The sequence below is a fragment of the Pinus tabuliformis genome, chromosome 4_2 (assembly GCF_031772625.1).
Source record: "Pinus tabuliformis cultivar Carrire ecotype Pingquan chromosome 4_2, CPIR1, whole genome shotgun sequence".
Taxonomy (NCBI): domain Eukaryota; kingdom Viridiplantae; phylum Streptophyta; class Pinopsida; order Pinales; family Pinaceae; genus Pinus; species Pinus tabuliformis.
In genome coordinates, this window is record NC_142304.1 from 991,138,638 (window position 1) to 991,161,736 (window position 23,099).

Genomic DNA, 23,099 nt, shown 5'->3' on the forward strand with positions numbered 1-23,099 from the left:
CTACTGTCTCACGATTGCACGAGCAGTTTACAGTTTTTGATAAGAACTCGGGAAATCAAGGCTCAGCTGGTGGTTTTCGAGCTTGCAGTTGGAAATAGAGGCTTTGCAGAGGGAATTTGCCGGTGAAATGATGAGTTTTAGTGTCCTTTGAGCCTTCTGAGTAATTTGCAGACAATTTAGGCGTATGGAGGATAAATGATGAGAAATACCTGGCAAACAGCGAGCAGTGGTCGTAAATGTGGGCGGAATTGGTGCTCTGGAGGTCTTCAGGTCGATTCCAGCGGGGTGGCGCAGTTTTGGACGTAAAAGACCATGCAGCGGAAACAATAGCGAATGAGCAAAAGGTATGCAAAACGTGATTTTTGGCCAAAATATGGACCTTTTGGCAATTTGGCGCTTTTTTCTCGGATGACGTCAGCATGACGTCATAGGGTGGGGTCAAGCTCAGATGACGTCAGCATGATGTCATCGGGTGAGGTGGCGAGCTATTATTGGTCCATGGGGATGATGCGGTGGCAGACACGTTGGCACAGGGGCGGACAAAAGTGTTGATGCGATGGCAGGGTGGCGATGACGTGGGTCTGACGTAGGACCAGCAAACCGGGCGGTAAGTGCCATAGCGGTCACGGTTAAGTGCCATAGCGGTTACGGTTTCTCGGAGCGCTTACAATACGGCCCTAGTTTTGTCAGAGGCCGCTCCGAGAGACCCGAGAGGGTGACGCGTGGCCGTGCAATGACGTATCCCTTCATCATTTTCTCGGGCGCTAATCGTCTGTCGTGGGGGCCGCTCCGATATTAATGAGAGCCGTCGGATCCCACGGGTCCGATCCGACGGTGGACGGGTGGGCGATGTGATCGGTGGATACGGACGCGGGCGGAGGAATAAACAAATATTTCTTTTGGGACACGTGCTCAGCGGGAAAGGTTTAGATATGGTATTTTTCAATGTTTTTCAATATATTTCGAAAAATCAAATATATGCGCCAACTTTGGTTAAGCGGCAAAAGTGGGTTTTTTGGGTTTTTTCATAATTTCAAAGGGGTTATGGGTAGGAGGGGTTTTTATAGGGTTTTTCTTTGCAAATGATGGTTTGATGAGTGGAATGACTTCAAAGAAGGGAGAGGGGTAAGGTTTAGGTTCATCAAAGTGACCAGATGCCAATTTGATCCCTGACAGAGGACCTATTGGCTATAATGCCAAGGGGAAGGATATTTATACAAAATTTGGGGTTTATACACCATGGTGTTAATACTAGTAGGGGAAGGGTAACTTAGGGGATTTACATAGTAGAGTTAGAGTTAATATGGATGAAAGAGTGAATGAGGGGGAAATCACTAAGTTTATTTGAAACTTACTTAGTTTAGGGAGTAGATCAAAATGAAAAGAGTTTAGACAAGAAATGTGGCTTCTAAAAGATTAAGAACCATTATGAAACCATAATCTCTTCCATGAATCTCAGCTGATGAGGGAGTGTTAGTAATGAAATGGAGAGGGGAGGAAGGGAGGTTAGACATGCTTCCCGCTTGCTGCAATCTTGATGAAGAATGACACCTTCTCAATTCATTGACTTTGCTTTGGTAAACAAAGTTAGCACACATGCAACTGATAAGAAATGGCCCTTCTGCAACCCCAACTGCCTACCCATCTATTTGCCTAGCATTTTCTATTTCTTCTTGGAGGGTGCACTTGGACTTGCAGACCCTTACTTGCCTTTTCTTTTCTTTGGCTTTTCTTTTGTTTTTATATCTACTTCTACCCTTATTTCTTCCAAGGTCCCAGATTAAGCTGTTGGGAGCCTTTTTTCTCTACCTAAACTACTTGTCTGCTAAGATTAAACAATTTGGATAGACTCCTTTCTCTATTCTACAACTGAAAATTTAAAACATGACATGGTCCAGATTAGGCTGTTGGACCATCCATCAAAATTTGAGTCCATACCAAGCTATAAGCACAGATTGGATTCTTTTGGAAGTATGTGATCTTTGAATCATCAAAGCAGAGCATATTTGGACCTTTTCATAGCCAATCATGAAATATGAAACCTATTGGTATAGGTAGCTAACAGTTCCTTTTAAGGAACAACATTTTTTTGTGTATTTTTTGCTATTCCTTTTAAGGAACAACACTTTTCCGCATGTATTTTTTGTTGTTCTTTTAAGGAACAATACTTTTTTTTGGTATATTTTTTACTGTTCTTTTTAAGGAACAACACTTTTCTGCATGCATTTTTTTGCTATTCCTTTTAAGGAACAACACTTTTTTTTGGTGTATTTTTTGCTTTTCCTTTTAAGGAACAACACTTTTTCGCGTGCATTTTTGTTGTTGTTCCTTTTAAGGAACAACACTTTTTTTTGGTGTATTTTTTTTTTTGTTCCCTACAGGGAACAACACTTTTTCATGTGCATTTTTTTCGTTGTTCCCTACAGGGAAAAACACTTTTTCATGTGTGTTTTTGTTGTTGGTGTGCATTTCCTTTGCTGTTCCCTACAAGGAACATCACTTTTTCGAGTGTTTTTGTTGTTCCTTCAAGGGAGCAACACTGTGGGAGTATTTACGGGAACAACCCTTCCTCCCTATTGTGGGATTATTCCTAGTTCATCTCAACCACATTTTATTTATTCCTCGTCATGGCATGAAGTACACTACTTTTATGAGGACAAGAATTGTGGATTCTATTGAAGTGAGTTAATATCATTTACGTTATGATCTTTAATAGAACAACTGCTTGATGATAGATTCTTTTCAAAAGGGACACAATTATTTATATACTACTTTACTGCATTGTTTTCTGTTGAATATGATATTGATTGATCATCTTAATACTATGCTAGTTCCACCCTTCCTAGTTATAATCTTCTCTGTCTGTAATAAATGAGATCATGCGTATATTTTTTTTTCTATTAACATGTTCAACTTCTTCCACCATCACTGCTCTTAAGGAGCACTGAACCTCCCTCTTTTTATCATAGAAATGTGTAATAACAACAAAATTTTGTTCACAGATGGAGGATAGGGGGTCTCATTACGAGCCAGCCTACCATGTTCATAAGGCTGTAACAAAGTGACATTCCCATTATGGCTACCACACCAAGGTTATGATCCATTGGATAGCGAAATTATCCTTGGAACAGGAGGTCTCATCACGAGCTAACCTGATCACTTTTGCTACATACCAGTGAATGGCAGTGTGGTTATCTGGTTACCACGCCAGCACACTGATCTCTTCTATAGAACAACACTGGAACTCTTCATTTATAAATTGAGGATCCTGGCTCATATGGGTTAAAAAGCAACCCTACCGAGGCTATGGATGCCTACTAGTAGCAGAGACTTTGCTTATGGTTTTGAACTTATATCTTATTGTCAATTATTAGTATAAAACCCTTTTCTTATTTTCTCCTTTTATTGGAGAAGTTATTTACTTAATTTTTTCCCCTGTTTTGAACCTTTACGCACGAGAAATTGTTTTCAGTTCAATTGCATCATTTTCAACTATAATACCATCAACAAAGCATTTTTTTAGCATATTGATGTCCTTTTTCTTTTTTAACTTATCATCAATCCAAAACATCTTATCTCTTATTCATAACTATGTTTACACATTCTGCTCTCATTATAACCATAACTCTCGCCATCCTATCATTGATATGTGTACTCTGCTTCATTTACTGTCGTATTGTTCATTCCTTTGCCTTGCTGTTAGCACAATACTTTTCCTATGCTTTATGGTCATGAACACCCTTTTCTAATTGGAGGGGGGAATGTATGTATTATTGGATATCATGCGATATAATTACTACACTTTGCCATAACTTGTTTATTTGACAAAATATTAGTATTGCATGTATACAAACATTTTTCTGATTGAAATTTTTGCATGCATCTTATCTGTTGTTATTCAAAACTAATATTGTGGATTCAAGAACATTGTATGCAAAATAGTGATTTGTTTACAAGAGAACAACAATATGGGGGGAAAACTCTATTCGTAGCATGACCACACTATTGCAACTAACAGACGAGGCTCGAACAACTCGTGAATGTGAACAATTCTTCAGACATGATATGCTTGCATGGCTCCCACCTTTTGCATCACTTTTAGTATCCGCTCAACCTACATCAGCTTCAACAAATGCCAGTCCATATATGTCATTCCACATTTTTCTTTTTTGGAGGTAAAACTTGAGGTAAAATAACATAATTTTCTGATTTATTATGAATTTAGGAGAATTTCATGAAAATCCATTGAGCATTATTTATCATCATTCATTCCACATCTTTACCATTTTTCAGTGGCATATCATCTTTCAGTTTGGGGGAGTGTTGCTTTCATTCATTTCTTTCTTATGACCATGTCATTAATATTCTTTATCATCCATTGTTATTCTTATTCATTCTCAATATCTCCCTTATTCCATATTGATTTACACCAAGCATAGAATTCAACAGATGGTAACGACCACCTCAATTTCTTTTCTAGCATTGCATGAGGGCATCCTAATTCTTCCGTTTGGGGGAGGAATTGCTACACATGAAGGATGTTTTCTACTTTATTTCTCATTTAAGGCATACAATTTCATTTTTATACAGTGCAGAAATTGATTTCCATATATTTTTAAAACTATGAACTCAATTCTTGTGATTTCTGGAAAACATAGACGTATAATTAAAATACACAAACCCAGATAATTTCAAGTTAAATTGGTTCATAAAATTTTGGAAATCATGCACTATCACCTACAACCATTTTTTTTATATCTCATGATCCGTGCATCAAAACGATCTGATTTTTGGATTATAGAAGCATTCATATATTATAAATCTACTTGCAAAATTTCAACAAAATATGATTTATAGCTTTTGAGAAAATGGTTAGTGAAGTTTTTTGTTACATATATCATATTTTGCTGCAACTTCATATACATAGAGTTGAAAGTCAATGTAAAAATTGTTACGCCTTCATCAACATTGCTAAAATTGAATATTCATTATTTGAGGAAGAATTCAATTGTTCCATCCATTTCATGAGTTGGGATGAACAATTTTTTATTGCTTGGTTAACACAGAGTCTTTGTGTTGCATGAGGACATGCAATATATTTAGTTTGGGGGTATGTTGAGCCATTAATATGTCATTATTATTATCACCTTTTAACACCTATTTCATCCATTTCTACTCTTATTTATCATGTCATTTATCATGGTTTATCATATAATTCCATCTTATAATTATTTATGCTCTTATGGATAAATATTATTTATTCTCCTTTATTTTTAATAAATTGATCATTATGCATAATTTTACCAATGATGGTTTATTAATAAATTGGTTGTAACATCACTCACCATTTTAGCCTCCAAGATATTTCCCAGATTGAAGATTTGAACTCCAACTCATCACTAAATGTGCCAACTCAGAAATTCGTTGGAATAAGAAGTGACAGTTTTGTATTGAATGGTTCAGGCAAATGGAGAAGAATCTGGAAAATCCGAAACATGGGTTTTGTCTAGAACGGACCAAATTAGTTTTGAAATGTGCCGTTTTCCCAAATTTGGTTTGTAATAAGAGAAACAAAAGGTTCCCTGAAGATGTTTTTCTCAGATTCTGTTATGAAACCAGCTCAAGAAAGATAGGTTCCAGATCCTCATCCTTTCTTGAGAGTGCATCTGCCACCACATTTTGCTTCCCTTTTTTGTAGATGATTTCAAAGTCATAACCCAACATCTTTGTGACCCACTTTTGTTGCTCTTCAGAGGATAATCTTTGTTCTAAAAAGTATTTAGGGCTATCATGATCCGTTTTTACCTTGAAGTGCCTTCCCATTAGGTAGGGTCGCCATTTCTTAAGTGCATGGAGTATTGCCAACATTTCCTTCTCATAAATAGCTTTGCTTAAAAACTTTCCCTTTATTGGACGACTTTCAAAAGAAATGGGTCTTTCATCTTGCATTAGAACAACACCAATTCCATTTCCTGAAGCATCACATTCCACAATAAAGGTTTTTGTGAAGTCCGGTGTAGCTAAGACCGATGCTTGGCACATTTCCTTTTTAAGATGTTCAGAGGCCTTTGTTGCTTCCAGAGTCCATGAAAATGAATCTTTCTTCAATAATGTTGTTAGAGGTCCTGCTATTTTCCCATAATTCTTAACAAACTTGCGATAATACCCTGTCAACCCAAGAAATCCTCGCAGATGCTTTATGGATGTGGGGATTTTCCATTCCTTAATGGATTTAATTTTGCTAGGGTCTACCTTAACTCCTTCATGAGATACAATATGACCCAAATATTCCACCTCCTGGACTCCAAAGAAACATTTGGATCTTTTTGCATATAATTGTTTCTACTCCAATAGTTGTAGCACCCTATCAACATGTTCAACATGATCCTTCCAAAACTTACTGTAGATTAGTATATCATCAAAAAATACTAACAGAAATTTTCTACGGAATGGTTTGAAAATTGAATTCATCAAACCTTGAAATGTTGAAGGTGCATTGGTAAGGCCAAAAGGCATGACCAAAAATTCATAATGACCCTCATGAGTTCTAAATGCCGTTTTCGGAATGTCTTCAATCTTCATTCTGATTTGATGATATCCCGAACGAAGATCTAACTTGGTGAAGTAAATTGATCCATGCAATTCATCCAGTAATTCATCAATAACAGGAATGGGGAACTTATATTTAATGTTGGCATTATGGTTCAGGTGTTGTCCTTGATGGCAACCCATTCAGGTGGTAGATCGCTGTTCTTCATGTCAGCAGCAAAGATTGATGATCGGCTCTTAATTTATTAAAAAATTTAAGAAGGACGCAGGTACACCTTTCAGAAAGTGCATACCCGCAGGTAATCCATGCATAGACCGCGTCCAGGGACACAGTCCAGCCGTTCAGAAGGTGCGTCCACCCAGTGCACACTTTTTAAGGCAGAGAAAAGCACACGTGGGGGTTTCTTGTGATTTACTCCTGGTATCTAGCCGACGGTATTGTGTTTTTAAGGTGTCGGCTCGTGGTATTGTTCCTTGATTTGAGGAGGAGCTTGCCTATATAAAGCAAAGAAGATCATTTGGCTTATGTATGTCTTGGTTGAATATCTTATTGGGTGAGATCTAGTCTAAATCTAAAGAAGGCGAATCTACTGAAGGACTATGATCTCTTTGGCGCATGATCAGATCTGTAGATCTGTGTTTGGGTTTCTCTTAAAGTCTTGAAATCATTCATACCCGAAGGCACGCAGGTACAATGAAGGGAAGGTGCGCCGGGACGCAGCGCAGCAGAGAGAGACCTGCGTGGGGATGCAGGGCAGAAGTGGCTCAGGTGCGTCCGGGACGTAGTTCAGTAACGGGAGATCTGTGTGGGGACGCAGGACAGACCAGGTTCAGGTGCGTCCCTGAGGTAAAAAGACGCGGCGCGATAGTATCTCTTGGTGCGTCCTTTGAGCAACTGGACGCGGCGCGATAGTGTTTTTGGGTGCATCCCTGCAGCAAAAGGACGCAGAGCAGTTGAAGGAACAGTGCGTGGGCACGTAGTGCAGCAGAAGGATCTCTGCAGGTGGTCGCAGGAAAGCAGAAGGTGAACTGCGTCTATACGCAGGCCATAGAAGGGAAAACTGCGTCTCTGTTCTGTTGATTGTATTTCTCTGTTGATAAGGTGTTCTGGGTTAATTCTGTTATTGCTGATCTGATAACTGTAATAGACAGTAACTGTTATGTACTTGATGATCATTTGATGCTTTATGAAAAGAAGTAGAGAGTTGTAGCTCTCTGCAGGTTGCAGCCTGCGTACTGGTAAAAGACTGCACCAGTACAAAATCATTGTAAAAGGAGTTTCTAATTTGAAAGAAGATAGAGACATATTGCAGCAGGTGGTTTTCACCCACATTGGGTTTCCACCTTACATCTTGTGTTCTTTGGTGTGACTATCTGTTTTCTTTGTTCATGCTCATTATTTTATGGTACTGATATGCAAGAATAATTCAAAGATCAAATAAAGAAGATTTGTTAAATTACTAGATAATACTGATTCACCCCCCCCCTCTCAGTATTATTTCCAACAATTGGTATCAGAGCAGGTCCTTCAGAGAAGCTTGATCGCTTGAAGGTAGATTGTTCATCATGAGCAACTACGAGAGAGAAGCATCAATCAGGCCACCGGTTTTTGATGGGACAAACTTCAACTATTGGAAGGTAAGAGTTACTGCATATCTTCAATCTCTTGGTACAGAAGTTTGGGACATTGTAGAAACAGGCTATGCTTTTCCTTTAGCTACTCCTACAGATCCAAATGAGAAGAAGAAATATGAAACAAATGCAAAAGCAGTCAGTACTCTATTAGGAAGTATATCCCAAACGGAATTCATGAAGTTAATGCACTTCAAATCAGCAAAAGAGATATGGGACAAAATGGTCACGAGCTATGAAGGAGATGAACAGGTAAAGCGAGCTAAACTTCAAACTCTCAGGATTCAGTATGAGACTCTCAAGATATATAATGATGAAAGTGTGGCTAATTATTTTCTTCGGGTAGATGAGATTGTTAATTGTATGCAAAATTTGGGTGAAGAAATAAAAGAAGCTATAGTAGTTGAAAAGATTCTAAGATCATTATCCCCCAAGTTTGAATCTAAAGTATCTGCAATAGAAGAAAAGGAAAATCTCCGAATTCTCACTATGTCTCAGCTACATGGAATTCTAACTGCTTATGAAATGAGAAAGGGAGGTCCATCAGACAGAAGGGAAGCTGCTTTCAAGGCATCAGGCAAAGAAGATTACTATGAAGCAAGCCATGTTCCAGAAGAAGAGGAAGAAGAATCAAATTTTGTCAGAAATCTTCAAAGGGGTTCTGGAAGGTTCAAAGGTAAGCTACCTTTCAAATGCTTTGCTTGTGGAAGAGTAGGTCATTATGCTGCAAAATGTCCCTATAAGGATAAAGGTAAGGAACCTACTAGATGGAACAAGAAACAAAGTACAAATAAGAAAAGCTACTACACCCATGAAGACAGTGATGGTTTATCAAACAGTGATGAAGATGAACAAGGTAATAAATATAAGTTGTTAATGGCATTTGAAGATGATGATTATGAGGATGCTGTAGATGTGAATAACCTCTATGATGAAATTACTAGACTCAAGAGATGTATAGAAGAAAAGAATGTGATCATTGATACTCTACAATTACAAATTGATGAAAAGGAAAAACATCTTGAAAAACTAGAAGGTGAAATTGTTGGTCTCAGAAAAGAAATTGAGAAAACAAAAGCTATTAATCTTAAGTTTGTCAAAGGATCTGAAACTTTGGATGAGATTATCAATGTGCAGCGGTCTCCTCTAAACAAGACAGGTTTGGGTTATAATGGAGAAACCTCTCAAGCATCCACCTCAAAAAGTTATCTTGATGCGGCAAGAAGAAATGAGCAGAAGAACAATGAAGATAATCAGGTGAAGCAGGGACGAAATACAAACAGAAACTATCAAGGGCAATCCATCTTAAGGATGAACAAAAGCTACAACTAGCCACAGGTAAAATCTTCTCAGTTTGGTTCAAGAATAGATGAAAATAGAAATTACAATCAGTTGGCAGGAAGATTCAATAACCAAAGAAGCTTCTTCAATGGACAATATTTTTCTTGCCATAATTTTGGTCACAAAGCAGCTCAATGTGTTGCATATAAAACAATCATGACTAGGGAAGCTCAAAAACAAAGAAGCATGACAGGGATTACAAAAAGGACCTATAACAACTTTTCGGCTCTTGAAAATGAAGTTGAATGTTCCATTTGCAATAATTTTGGTCATGAAGACTCTGAATGCAGGAGTAGGTTTCAGGAGAGAAAGGAACAAGAGCGGAAAAAGGAACAAGCCTCAAGCACCAAAACATGGAGAATAAAGGAACCTCAAACAGAAAGATGTGGGATAGCATTCTATGCAGAGGGACATGAAAATCTATGGTACATTGACAGTGGATGTTCGAAGCACATGACAGGTGATAAAGAAAAACTTGAGTCTTATTCTACTTTAGAAAAGGGAAAGAAAGTCTCTTTTGGAAATGATACTCCTGCAACTATAAAAGGAAAAGGTATTGCTCCTCTAAAAGAAAATGTCAAGGCTGGAAATGTTTTGTATGTTGATGGATTGAAGCATAATCTACTAAGTGTCAGCCAGATGTGTGATCAAAGAACCAAGGTTATATTCAGATCAAATGGATGTCTTGTTCGTGATCTTGATACAGGTAAAACAGTGCTCAAAGGCAAAAGAACTCCAAATAATCTATACATATTTGAAGAAGGACAACAACAATGCTATCTAAGCAAGGATGAAGAGGACTAGTTATGGCATCGAAGGTTGGGACATCTAAGCTTCTCAAAAATAAGGAAAGCATACAAATATCAGGCAGTTCGCGATCTTCCAGATATCAAAATTCCTGACAACACCATATGCAAATCATGTCAGTTTGGAAAACAAACCAGAACTAACTTTCCAGAGAAAGAGGGATCAGCTAGCATGCCTCTTGAGCTAGTACATACAGATACATGCGGTCCTTTCAGAAAAAGGACACCTCGAGGAGAAGAATACTTGATATTATTCATTGACGATTTCTCCAGGTTTGTTTGGTTAGGACTTAAGAAGCACAAAGATGAAGCATTCGAAAAATTCAAATCCTTCAAAGCTTTGGTTGAAAATGAATCAGGTCACAAAATTAAGTGCCTCAGATCCGACAGAGGTGGGGAATTTACTTCAAATGAATTTTTCGATTTCTATGAAGAACCTGGGATAAGAAGAGAATTCTCTACAGCAAGAACTCCCCAGCAAAATGGAGTTGTGGAAAGAATGAACAGAACAATCCAACAAATGGCTCGTGCTATGCTTGATGAATCAGGAACTCCCGCAACTTTCTGGGGTGAAGCTGCACATGCTGCGGTTATTATTCTCAACAAAACAAATTTCCGGGTAAACAACACTCAAAATCCTCATGAGCTCTGGAGTGGTAAAACTCCTTCGGTAAAGCACTTCAAAATCTTTGGGAGCAAATGCTATATCAAGAATACTGATGAGCAGCTTGGCAAACTTGAACCTAGAGCAGATGAAGGCATTCTTCTTGGTTACTCTCCACATAGCAAAGCATACAAGTGCTACAATAAAAGACTTGGCAGAATTGTTGACAGCATTGATGTGGTGGTTGATGAGAAGGGATACATTCCTAGGCAAGTACATCGGGAAGATATCGAAGAAGATGAAGGCTACCCTCAAAGACAGAATGATGAAGAAGAAGAACCTCAAGAAGAACCTCAAGAAGAACCAGAGGAGCAAACAAGAATAGAAGAAAAGACTCCATCCAGATATGTTCAGAAAAACCATCCAGAATCTCAGATTATGGGACAGAAAGAAACAGGTGTACAAACTAGAAGAACAGTTGCAGAAGCCTCAAGCTATTTGGAATTATTCTCCTCGACTGAACCACAAAATGTAAAGGAAGCATGCAAAGATGAATGTTGGGTGAAAGCAATGGATGAAGAACTTGAGCAGATCGAAAAGAACAACACTTGGGAGCTGGTTCCTAGACCAAAAGATAAGAATGTTATCGGGACAAAATGGGTCTTCAAAAACAAATTGAATGAAAATGGAGAAGTAATTAGAAACAAAGCCAGACTTGTTTGTAAAGGGTACGCACAGCAAGAAGGAATAGACTTTGAAGAAACTTTTGCTCCTATTGCAAGACTTGAGGCCATCCGAATGTTCCTTGCTCTCTCAAGTTTTCAAAACTTCAAAGTATTTCAAATGGACGTGAAATCAGCCTTTCTGAATGGAGACTTGGAAGAAGAAGTGTACATTGAACAGCCAGATGGGTTTATTCTTGGAAATGATCCAAGCCTCGTATGCAGATTGAAAAAGGCCCTCTATGGTCTCAAACAAGCTCCAAGGGCTTGGTACTACCGCTTGGACGAATATCTTCATCAACAAGGGTTCTCAAAAGGTTCAGCAGATAGCAATCTTTATATAAAAGTTGAAAATGAAAAATTGCTAATTCTTGTTGTGTATGTAGATGACATTATTTTTGGCAGCAATGAAGAAGCTATGAGTCAAAGCTTTGCCTCGGTCATGTAGAAAGAATTTGAAATGTCCTTACTAGGAGAACTGACATATTTCCTTGGTTTGCAAATCCAACAAAAGGAAGAAGGAATCTTTTTATCTCAAACCAAGTATCTCAAACAGATTTTGAAGAAATATGGCATGGAAGATGCAAAACCAGTATGTACACCCATGGTCACAGGATGTAGCCTCAGTGCAAATGATGAATCTGCAGCAGTACATCAACCAACCTACATATCTATGATTGGAAGTTTACTTTATTTGACAGGTACCCGACCAGATATCATGCATGTAGTTGGAATAGTTGGAAGATTTCAAGCAAATCCGAAAGAGACTCATCTTCAGGCAGTGAAGAGAATTTTCAAATATCTTCAAGGGACTCAAAATTATGGCTTATGGTATCCTAGAGATACAGATCTTACACTTCATGCTTATACAGATGCAGATTGGGCCGGAAGCGTGGATGACAGGAAAAGCACAAGTGGTGGTGCGTTCTTTATGGGTTCCAGACTGGTATCTTGGTTTAGCAAGAAACAGAGTTCAATTGCCTTGTCTACAGCTGAAGCGGAATATGTTGCTGCTACATCTTGTTGCACCCAACTCCTTTGGATGATGCAGACATTGCAGGATTTTCAAATCACTTGTACACCACCAATACCTATCTTATGTGACAACACAAGTGCAATCAACATCTCAAAGAATCCTGTTATGCATTCAAAAACCAAGCACATACCAATCAAGTACCATTTTCTCCGGGAACAAGTACTTGAACAGAAGGTCAAATCGGAGTATGTTCCTTCTAAGGAACAAGTTGCTGATATTTTCACCAAACCATTGCCCAAGGACACTTTTGAATACCTCAGGAAAAAGCTAGGGGTTGTTGATGCATCATCTTATTGTTGAACCTCTTCTTATTGGTGATACAGGCTCAGGGGGAGCACATAATGCATTGTTGGCATTATGGAGGATGGTCAGAAGGAGATCTTGGAAATTGCTGCAATATGTCTCTATCTCTTTCATGGTAGATTATGGTTCATCGCTGCAGATCTGGTTCATATTCAGGAGGAGCATGATCTTAGGGGGAGTATACCCTTTGCCCTTGATGTCAAAGGGGGAGAATGAAGCTGAAGATTATGAGGTTGCCATCAAGTCCAAAGGGGGAGATTGTTGGCATTATGGTTCAGGTGTTGTCCTTGATGGCAACCCATTCAGGTGGTAGATCGATGTTCTTCATGTCAGCAGCAAAGATTGATGATCAGCTCTTAATTTATTAAAAAATTTAAGAAGGACGCAGGTACACCTTTCAAAAAGTGCGTACCCGCAGGTAATCCATGCATAGACCGCGTCCAGGGACGCAGTCCATCCGTTCAGAAGGTGCGTCCACCCAGTGCACACTTTTTAAGGCAGAGAAAAGCACACGTGGGGGTTTCTTGTGATTTACTCCTGGTATCTAGCCGACGGTATTGTGTTTTTAAGGTGTCGGCTCGTGGTATTGTTCCTTGATTTGAGGAGGAGCTTGCCTATATAAAGCAAATAAGATCATTTGGTTTATGTATGTCTTGGTTGAATATCTTATTGGGTGAGATCTAGTCTAAATCTAAAGAAGGCGAATCTACTGAAGGACTATGATCTCTTTGGTGCATGATCAGATCTGTAGATCTGTGTTTGGGTTTCTCTTAAATTCTTGAAATCATTCATACCCGAAGGCACGCAGGTACAGTGAAGGGAAGGTGCGCCGGGACGCAGCGCAGCAGAGAGAGACCTGCGTGGGGATGTAGGGCAGAAGTGGCTCAGGTGCGTCCGGGACGCAGTTCAGTAACGGGAGATCTGCGTGGGGACGCAGGACAGACCAGGTTCAGGTGCGTCCCTGAGGTAAAAAGACGCGGCGCGATAGTATCTCTTGGTGCGTCCTTTGAGCAAATGGACGCGGCGCGATAGTGTTTTTGGGTGCATCCCTGCAGCAAAAGGACGCAGAGCAGTTGAAGGAACAGTGCGTGGGCACGCAGTGCAGCAGAAGGATCTCTGCGGGTGGTCGCAGGAAAGCAGAAGGTGAACTGCGTCTATACGTAGGCCACAGAAGGGAAAACTGCGTCTCTGTTCTGTTGATTGTATTTCTCTGTTGATAAGGTGTTCTGGGTTAATTCTGTTATTGCTGATCTGATAACTGTAATAGACAATAACTGTTATGTACTTGATGATCATTTGATGCTTTATGAAAAGAAGTAGAGAGTTGTAGCTCTCTGCAGGCTGCAGCCTGCGTACTGGTAAAGGACTGCACCAGTACAAAATCATTGTAAAAGGAGTTTCTAATTTGAAAGAAGATAGAGACATATTGCAGCAGGTGGTTTTCACCCACATTGGGTTTCCACCTTACATCTTGTGTTCTTTGGTGTGACTATCTATTTTCTTTGTTCATGCTCATTATTTTATGGTACTGATATGCAAGAATAATTCAAAGATCAAATAAAGAAGATTTGTTAAATTGCTAGATAATACTGATTCACCCCCCCCTCTCAGTATTATTTCCAACATTTAATAGTGAGCTTGTTGAGCTCCCTATAATCCGGACACATGCGCCATGATCCATCCTTCTTGTGCACCAATACTACTGGAGTTGAGAAAGAACTTTGACTCGGTTGAATTATACCAGCCTCTAGCATTTCTGCAACCATACGTTCAGTTTCACTTTTTTTGACATAGGGATATCTGTAAGGCCTGATGTTTGGAGGAACACTTCCTGGAATCAGATGAATAGCATGATCATGATCACGCATAGGTGGGAGACCTTTTGGAGTCTCAAATAGCTTGGAATGATTGTCTAGGACTTTTTGGAGATCTAGAGAAATAGATGATTCTAATGTGGAAACATCTAGCGAACATAATTGTGCAATTACACCTCTTTGCTCCTTTTTTAGAAGCTTTGTCATGCCATTAGAGCTGATTATATCTCCTAGTTTCCCTGCAATACCCCTTAATTCAACTTCATTTCCTTCCGTAGAAAATTTGATGAAAAGTTATTGAAAATTAAAAGCTATTATACCCAAGGATTGTAGCCATTGGACTCCTAGTACAACATCAGCACCTCCCATTGGAATGGAAAGCATTGGGCTAGTCAATACATATTCTCCCATGGATAGCTTGATATTATGGCACTTTCCAGAGAAATTTATTGTTCTTCCATTTGCAATCATCACTTGACACTCTGGTGCTAGATATAGGAAGCAATTCAATTCTTTTGCTACCCTACACTGAATAAAATTGTGGGTGCTTCCTGAATCAATCAACACTATTACCTTTTTCTTCTTGATTTGTCCTTTTATCTTGATGGTTTGAGGAGTGGTAATTCCCACCAATGCATTACAAGATATGGTCGGATTTATTTGTTCTTCATCTAGGCTTTGTTCCTGGAGTATATCTTCTTCTTTTGACCTTTCTTGCTCCTTTTCTTCTTCCTCCTCACAATCTATGTAGAATAATTTCTTCTCAGCACACTTATGACCTTTAGTGTATTTGCTATCACAACTGTAACAAAGCCCTTTTGCTCTTTTTTCTTCCAATTTTTGTGGTGTCAACCTTATAGGTTGTGGAAGAATAGGGGCAAGAACACTTCCGTCTTTATAGTTGTGAGTGGCATGCTTCCTGGTTGCCATAATTTTGCTTTCCATTTTTCTTGCTAACCTGAATGCCTTCTCTAATGAATCAGGTTCCCAAAGGTGAACATCATGTTGGATATTATCCTTTAAATACCCTATGAACACATCAATCCTATGCTCCTCTGGAATATCTTTTACCCTTATGTTCAATTTTTGGAACTCCTCAATGTTCTCCATTACTGAACCCTTTTGTTTGAGACTTATCAATTGGCTAAAAAAAGTGTTGCTTTTTGTATCTTCATAATGTGTTATCAATTCTTCCGTAAAAATTGCCCAAGTGATAAATTGTTTACGAGAGCAAACCCTTTGATACCATACAAACTGATTTGGTTCCAAATATACAGTTGCCATATGTACCTTTTGTGCGTTTTGCACATTATTGAGATCGAAGAATTGCTCCATCTGTAATATCCATGTGGCGGGATCCTTGCCATCAAACTTCCTCATATCAATTTTTGGAATATGGTGATTCTTCAATCCAAAATTAGCCCCTATGGAATCATGATTAACATTTCTTTTGTTCTCATCATGAGTTTCCTTTACTACCTTTTCACCATTAGTGACCCTTTCTTGTAGCAACTTCTTCAATTCTTCCATGTCTGTCTTCAAATCTATATTCAAATCTGCCATGTCACTCTTCAAATCTGTCTTCGAATCATCCATCTTAGCTTCCATGCCCTTTATCTTAGATTCCACGCCATTTATCTTAGATTCCACGCCACTTATCTTAGCTTCTGTTAGCTTTTGTGAGCGTGACATTTGTTGCACTTGTTCTTGTAATTTTGATATATCATGTAGCATTTCTTCCTCTTCTTCATGAGTCATGCTAGAGCTTTCAGGTTCCTTACTAGGTGTTTGCATTTTCTTTCCTTGGGGCATCCGTTACCGATAATAATGCTTTACTATGCCCTTTGAATTCCGTTAAACCAAGCTTACACAAAAATTTAAAAAAAAACTACACACCTTTTTTTCACTTTATAGAAGCCTGATATTGAATCTGATGTATCTCTGTAATTTCAGATCATCCAATTCTGAAATTGCTTCCTGTAGTAGCCTTCTGTGTCCTCTTTCCAATGCCACAGTCTGAGCCAAATTGGATTCTCCAAGGAAGCGTTATGTGAAATCTCCCATAGTGACTTGCTTTTAGACTGGTTCAGTAGAGCAAACTTTTAAGAAATTCCACGAGTCACTGTTTCAACCTTTGAATTTGAAACACACACAAAAGAAACTACAGTCCGTCCTCTTTCTGTAACTTCTTACGAAATTTCAATCCGATCCTTAGAGAGAAAGTTATGACGATTTTCCTCAGGTCACCTGTTTTGAATGTAATTCAGGAGTCTGCAAAAAGACCAACTTCCTCAGATCATATCTCTGCAAATATCATGCATAAAGCTCTGAAATTTAGACCTAATGTTCAGCGCATTTTCTTCTCAAATGGGTTTTTTTTGCGACGTCTGAAACGTCACATAAAAAAGGTTATAGTGAAAATGCCACGATGACCTGTTTGGAGCAGCGAAACCCTAGAATCCAAAGCTCTGATACCAAATGTTATGAAACCAGCTCAAGAAAGATAGAAAATATAGATCAACACCTTAGAATTCAGCCTCTTCAAGGGGGAAACCTCCTTTACATTACATAAATGAACAATTCTTGGATGATACAAATGACAAAATCTCCTTTCTATATATAGGAGTCTAAGGAGTCACAATATAATCCAGCCGACCTAACAATAATAATATAAAGCCACAAAATTAACAATAGAGGGATTCTATGGGGCACAGAAATAACAATATGGGGGTAATAGGGGCACAACAATATAAATAAGGGGTATAACTACAATAGTAATGGGGTAATCACTAGTATTATAGGGACCCAGCAGATTCACTATTGTGGCTGTTTTCCAAATTATCTCAGTTGCAATACCAAATTCAACCTGTTGTTATTGAATGTTTATGGAAATATATTTCAAAGATGATCTCGTTTATCAATTTGTTGTGAGAAATCCAATTTTGTAATGGGAATAATATTGTAATCATTACGGTTGTAATGTCTCTTTTCTCTCTATGTATTTAAATCAAAACAGAGATCAGAGAAGGGGATTCGGGATTCATGATGGGTGATTAGAGAGAGAATTAGATGGATCATTAGATTAGAGATAGATATGATAGGATAGGAGGAATGGAAGAATTACTATTGAAATTTTAACTTTTATCATCAAATCTCCTTGTTGAAGCAAAGCACGAACTTGTTGTAACGTTTATGCAATGATGAATATATAAAAATAGTTGCAGTTCCTTTGCATCTCCTGAAGTAATCCGATGGTATTCTCCGGTGGCTAACGGCCCAGCCCTGGTGGATCCACTCGCTATTTGTACCATTACTTTATAATTCCAGTCATGTGATGGTTTTATTTACTTTTCATTTCTTTGAATTGCATTGCTTTACAATTTCCAGTTTCTTTACATTTCCCTGAAATCGTTTTATGGCATAAAATTGTAATTGAATCACGTTGCCATTTTCTTCCATCATAACAAGATTATTATCCTTTATATCTTAAATTGTTATGTTTTTCATTCTAGTTATAAAGCTTCGTTGTTCACTTCGGACTCTGCCACTCATTACAGATTGTCGTTCATTTCCATTAATTTAGCTTTGTTGTTCATTTCCATCAATTTAGTGTTGATGTTCATTTCTAGTAAATTAGCTTTATTGTTCAAATAGGCTTTTTTTTTATCTCTTTCATGCAAGGATTTGGTTTCACCTTTTAAATGTTATTGCGGCAAGTGTGTTTGTTTCATTTCTACTAGCAGCATTATTGATTGAATTGTCATTTTCAGTTAATTGTTTTGGTGTGGAGTGTAAGATTAACAACTATAAAGGACATGGACTATCATTGTCTAAGTTCTCAGATTGAGGATCTTGTTTTATTTCATTTGCATCAGTCGACAGAGGAAAAAGTTATTACTACTGCATCCTTAACTGATGATTGTTGTAGTTTCTTGAGTGAATGATCTAGTTTCAGAATATTAAGTTTCTTGCCATTGCAATTAGATTTTATTACAAGCATCCATTTACTCTTGTATTTGAAGTAGTGTACTGCAATTTAGAAACATTACTCTTGAGTAAATAGCCACCTCATACTAAGTACACCCTTGAAATAAAAAATCGTACCTGAATTGATAATTAATGTGAAGATAATTAGGAGTTAAAAGGACACATTTTATCACTCAACACTACCCTCTGTAATATGTGATCCATTTTAGGAAGAGTGTAGTTATCCTTGAGTGAAACTTTATTTAAATGCCTAAGGTCAACACACAGTCTAATTTCTCTAGTTTTCTTTCTTGTAAGTACCAAATTAGAAACCCAATCTGAGAATCTAATTGGTGCAATGATTTTAGTTTCATACATTCTTTTGATCTCTTTTTCAATGGAAGGCAATAGAACGAGGTTGATCCTTCTAAGCTTATGTCTAAAAGGCTTATGGTTCTCTTTTAAGGGAATGGTGTGTTGTATTATGCTAGTATCATATACTTAAAGTCCTCATAATTCCAAGCAAAAATGTCCTGGAATTCCTTTAGCAATGCTATGTATTTCACTTTTTCATTTGAGGTAAAGAGTTTGAAAGTTCTATCATTTTGGGATCTTCTTCAGAGCCTATGTTACATTCCTCAATGTCTGATTTTAAAGGTTCCATTTTCGGATTTTTAGGGACATTGTTTGAATCAAATAAGTCTTCCAAAGGAGTTAATCCTTTGGAAAAAAAATTGTCTTTAAGATTGATGACTTCAGATTCTTCATCGATTGCTTCATAAATTTCCATTTGTTTTAGGTTTAGTATCTGATTTTGTAAATTTTGTGGGATGGAAATTATCTATCTTTTCATCTTTTACTTCGTTAATTTCTCTTTATCAATGTAATCAAAATCTAATGTTATGTCTGTGTCTATGTTGCTATTTACAAATTCATCATCTAAAGTTAGAAAATAGTTAATTTATTGATCATTATCGAACACTTGCCAGTTCTTTAAGTTGTCAGGAATAGTAGGTCTATGCCTAACCTCAACAGTGTATTGATGGTTGGGCTGAAATGGAAACTTGCAAGTACTAGAAAACATTTCTAAACTGTGAGCTTGCATATTGTGCTTTCTTGGAATAACAACAAGCTTGATTTCCAGAAAAGTATTTAGTATTTCTACAATTGTTCCTCTATAAAATCCTAACCTAGGATCCTTAGTCATATAAACAATGTTAATTTGTTTTATTACCAACTTTGAATCTCCCATAATAGAGACTCTTATGGCTCCTAACCTTTTGACCAATTTCATACCTAATAGAAGTGCTTCATATTTGACCATAGTTTGTTTACTGACCCATTGAATTCAAGATGCCATGGAATTTCATGTTTATAATTCTTACTGTCTGGGGGTATAAAATATTCTTTGACTAAAGTATCTAGGTCATCTTTATTATCTGAAATCTCATGAATTTGGACATTTGGATTTTCTTCTGTTACTGTAATTTCTTTTGGTTCTGCCATGATGTTGTCTGAAGTATTTTCTTGGTTAGATTCAACATTGTAAAGAATGAAAGAATCAATATCAGAATGCATTGAATATATAGGAAAGTTTTGAGGCCTCTCCTGGGTACTCACTACATACTTCATCAGAGTCTCTCTATATAGTTTCTTAGGATGTCCAAAGACTGATATGGTAGCATACGACATGTCAAGTTGCAGAGATCCCTAGAGTTTGGCACCCCAAGATCTAGACAACAACATACCATACTTAGGTGGTATATCAGCAACAACTATGTCCATAAGAATGGTCTTAGCAGGGTACTGCACTAGGGAAACACACAGGTCTTTTATAAGTCCTAGGCACTTAACTTGGCTTGAATCAAATGAAAACAAGTCTTTGTAGGGTCTAGTGATATCCAAGTTTAGCTTCTCCATAACGGATTTAGGCATAAGATTGTGTGAAGCCCCAGAGTCTAGCATGGAATTATGTAGGATTTTATCATGGATGTTAAGGCTAATGTAGAAGGGTGGTATCCCTCCTTCCACTGGTTTTCCATTAACATCAGGACCGAAAATTAACTTAGTTTGGTCATCAAATAGGTTAAAAAAGTCTTCATTTTCAACGAAGTTTAAAGATTTGATTATTTGAGATCTATAAGTTTCATGTTTAACCAGTTCTGTTAAAGGGACTGAGATTTTAAGTTTTGCCACCTCTGCTCCCAAATTGAAAGGAAGAGGGGATTTATTGGTTTGAACATTTGAAATCTTAGCAACAGGGTTTGGAGTAGTTTGTTCTTCTTTTTTAGTGTTTGGAGTTTTTTTAATTGGATCTTCTAATATAATTTCTCGAGATTGTTACACTGTTTCCTTGAGGGGAACTGAAGTGGAAGGTTTCTCATTAGAAGGTTGGTCATCGGTTACATCTTCAATGGTGGGACTGGGAGGGTTCTGATTTGATCTAGAAAGGATTTGTAGAGTTTTTGTAACTGAAGGATTCTGATTTGCAGCTTTTACTTTCTTAGGCTGATTAGGTACTGCTTTCTTGTTTTGGTCTGGAACATCAGTGTTCTTTTTTCTCCTCAAATTGTATTGTTTATGCACTTCAAAGATAGCAGAGTCATACCCTTGCTTGTAGTCGAAAGATTCTCCAGTTTGGGTCTATAACTATTGAAGCATGTATAATTCCTGATCATCCTGAGTCAGAAAGATAGTTTCTTCATCATCTAATCCCATTAAGTTGATTTGGGTGTCTAGCTCAGGGTCTTCTTGATGGGAAGTTTTAGCATAATTCTCTTGGAAAGGAGGTCTAATGTTCTGATCATGCCCATTTTTACCAGTGTTTTGGTTCTAGTTCTTCCTAAAATTTGGATTCCTCATCAGAGGTGCCTGTTGGCTATCCCAGTGAGGTTTCCTTTTAATGACTTCTATCCTATCCATCAATATTTCCATTCCTTTAGCTAAAGCATCCATTTTTTGATCAAAGGGTGAAGTTTCATCTTTTAGGGGTGTTCTTCTTTTGTTTCTAACCCTAGCTCTTTTGGATCGCAGATTAGCTTCTAAACTAACAGCTACACTTTGCATATCTTCTAGTGTAGGGGGATTCCTTTCTCTATGTTGAAAAGCCATATTTGTGTCAAATCCATCTGGAAACTTAATCAGGGCTAAGCTGGGTGGAGGCCTAAGGTCAAGTGGTATTGCATTATATACATTGTTAAACCTAGTACGGTAGTCCTGAACGGTTTCGTTTGGTCCCCTCTTGAGGTTTTCATATTCAGAAATAATTTGAAGAGGGTTCTTTTTCTTCTCCCACCTATGTAAAAATTGCTGATAAAAAACTTCTAAACTATCTATACTATTAGGAGGCAGAGATCTAAACCATGTTCTCACTTCTCCAGCTAGATTTTGGGAAAAAATTATCATTTAAACATCTCCTATGTCAATTTCATGCAGTTAAAAATATATCATTTTCTTTGTTTGTTGTTGTGTTGTGTAAGATCCAGTGCCATCGAATAAGACAATTTTAATTTGATAATCTGCTAGTAAGGAACCTTGAGGAGCAGGCATGATAAGAGGGGCATATCTGAGTGACATATCTCTAAGTTGGATAGGATTGATAACAGGAGTTGGGTAACAGGAGGATTTGGGACAACATGGGCATTTGGAGTAACAGGGGTAATGGGTATTTGATGGGTAGTGATAAGCTGATGGGGAAGTGAAGGTATGAACAAATATGATGAATGAACTTCAAAAGTGTGGGGAAATGATGGTGAGCTAAAAGAAGTTGAATATGTTTCAGAAAGTTCAGGGATTCTATCAGTAGTAAGGGATGACTGAGAGGAATTTAGAAGGTACTGATCAATTGACAAGTTTTCCCTTTGGACTTCAAGTTCTACTGTAAATTTTGGATCTAGAACTGTGTCCTCAAGTTCACTCTTAGACTTGGTTCTAAATAAGGAATGGTCAAAATACTCGTCAAAAGGGAGGTCTTCTATGAATAACCACTCACTAGGGTAGGAATTGGATCTAAATAAAGGTCTTGGGCTTACTAAACTTTCTTGTCTTCTGATTATTCTTGGAATAAGGTTGGGATTGTCAAATACAGGGGGAGGATTTGGATCAGGGTTGGCCCTGGTGTAGTGAGTTCTCCTAGAATCCAGATTTCAAGCTTTTTCTAATTATTTTCCTTTTTATGATTTTTTTGAAATAACTTCTAATAAACCCTTTAAGAGAATTGAAAATAAAAATTTGAATTTCCCAAAGGTTTATTAAGACTGGGGGTTTGAGTCCCCAATATGGTCGCCACTATGTTATCACTCAGATGTCTTCCCTAGAAGTTATCGA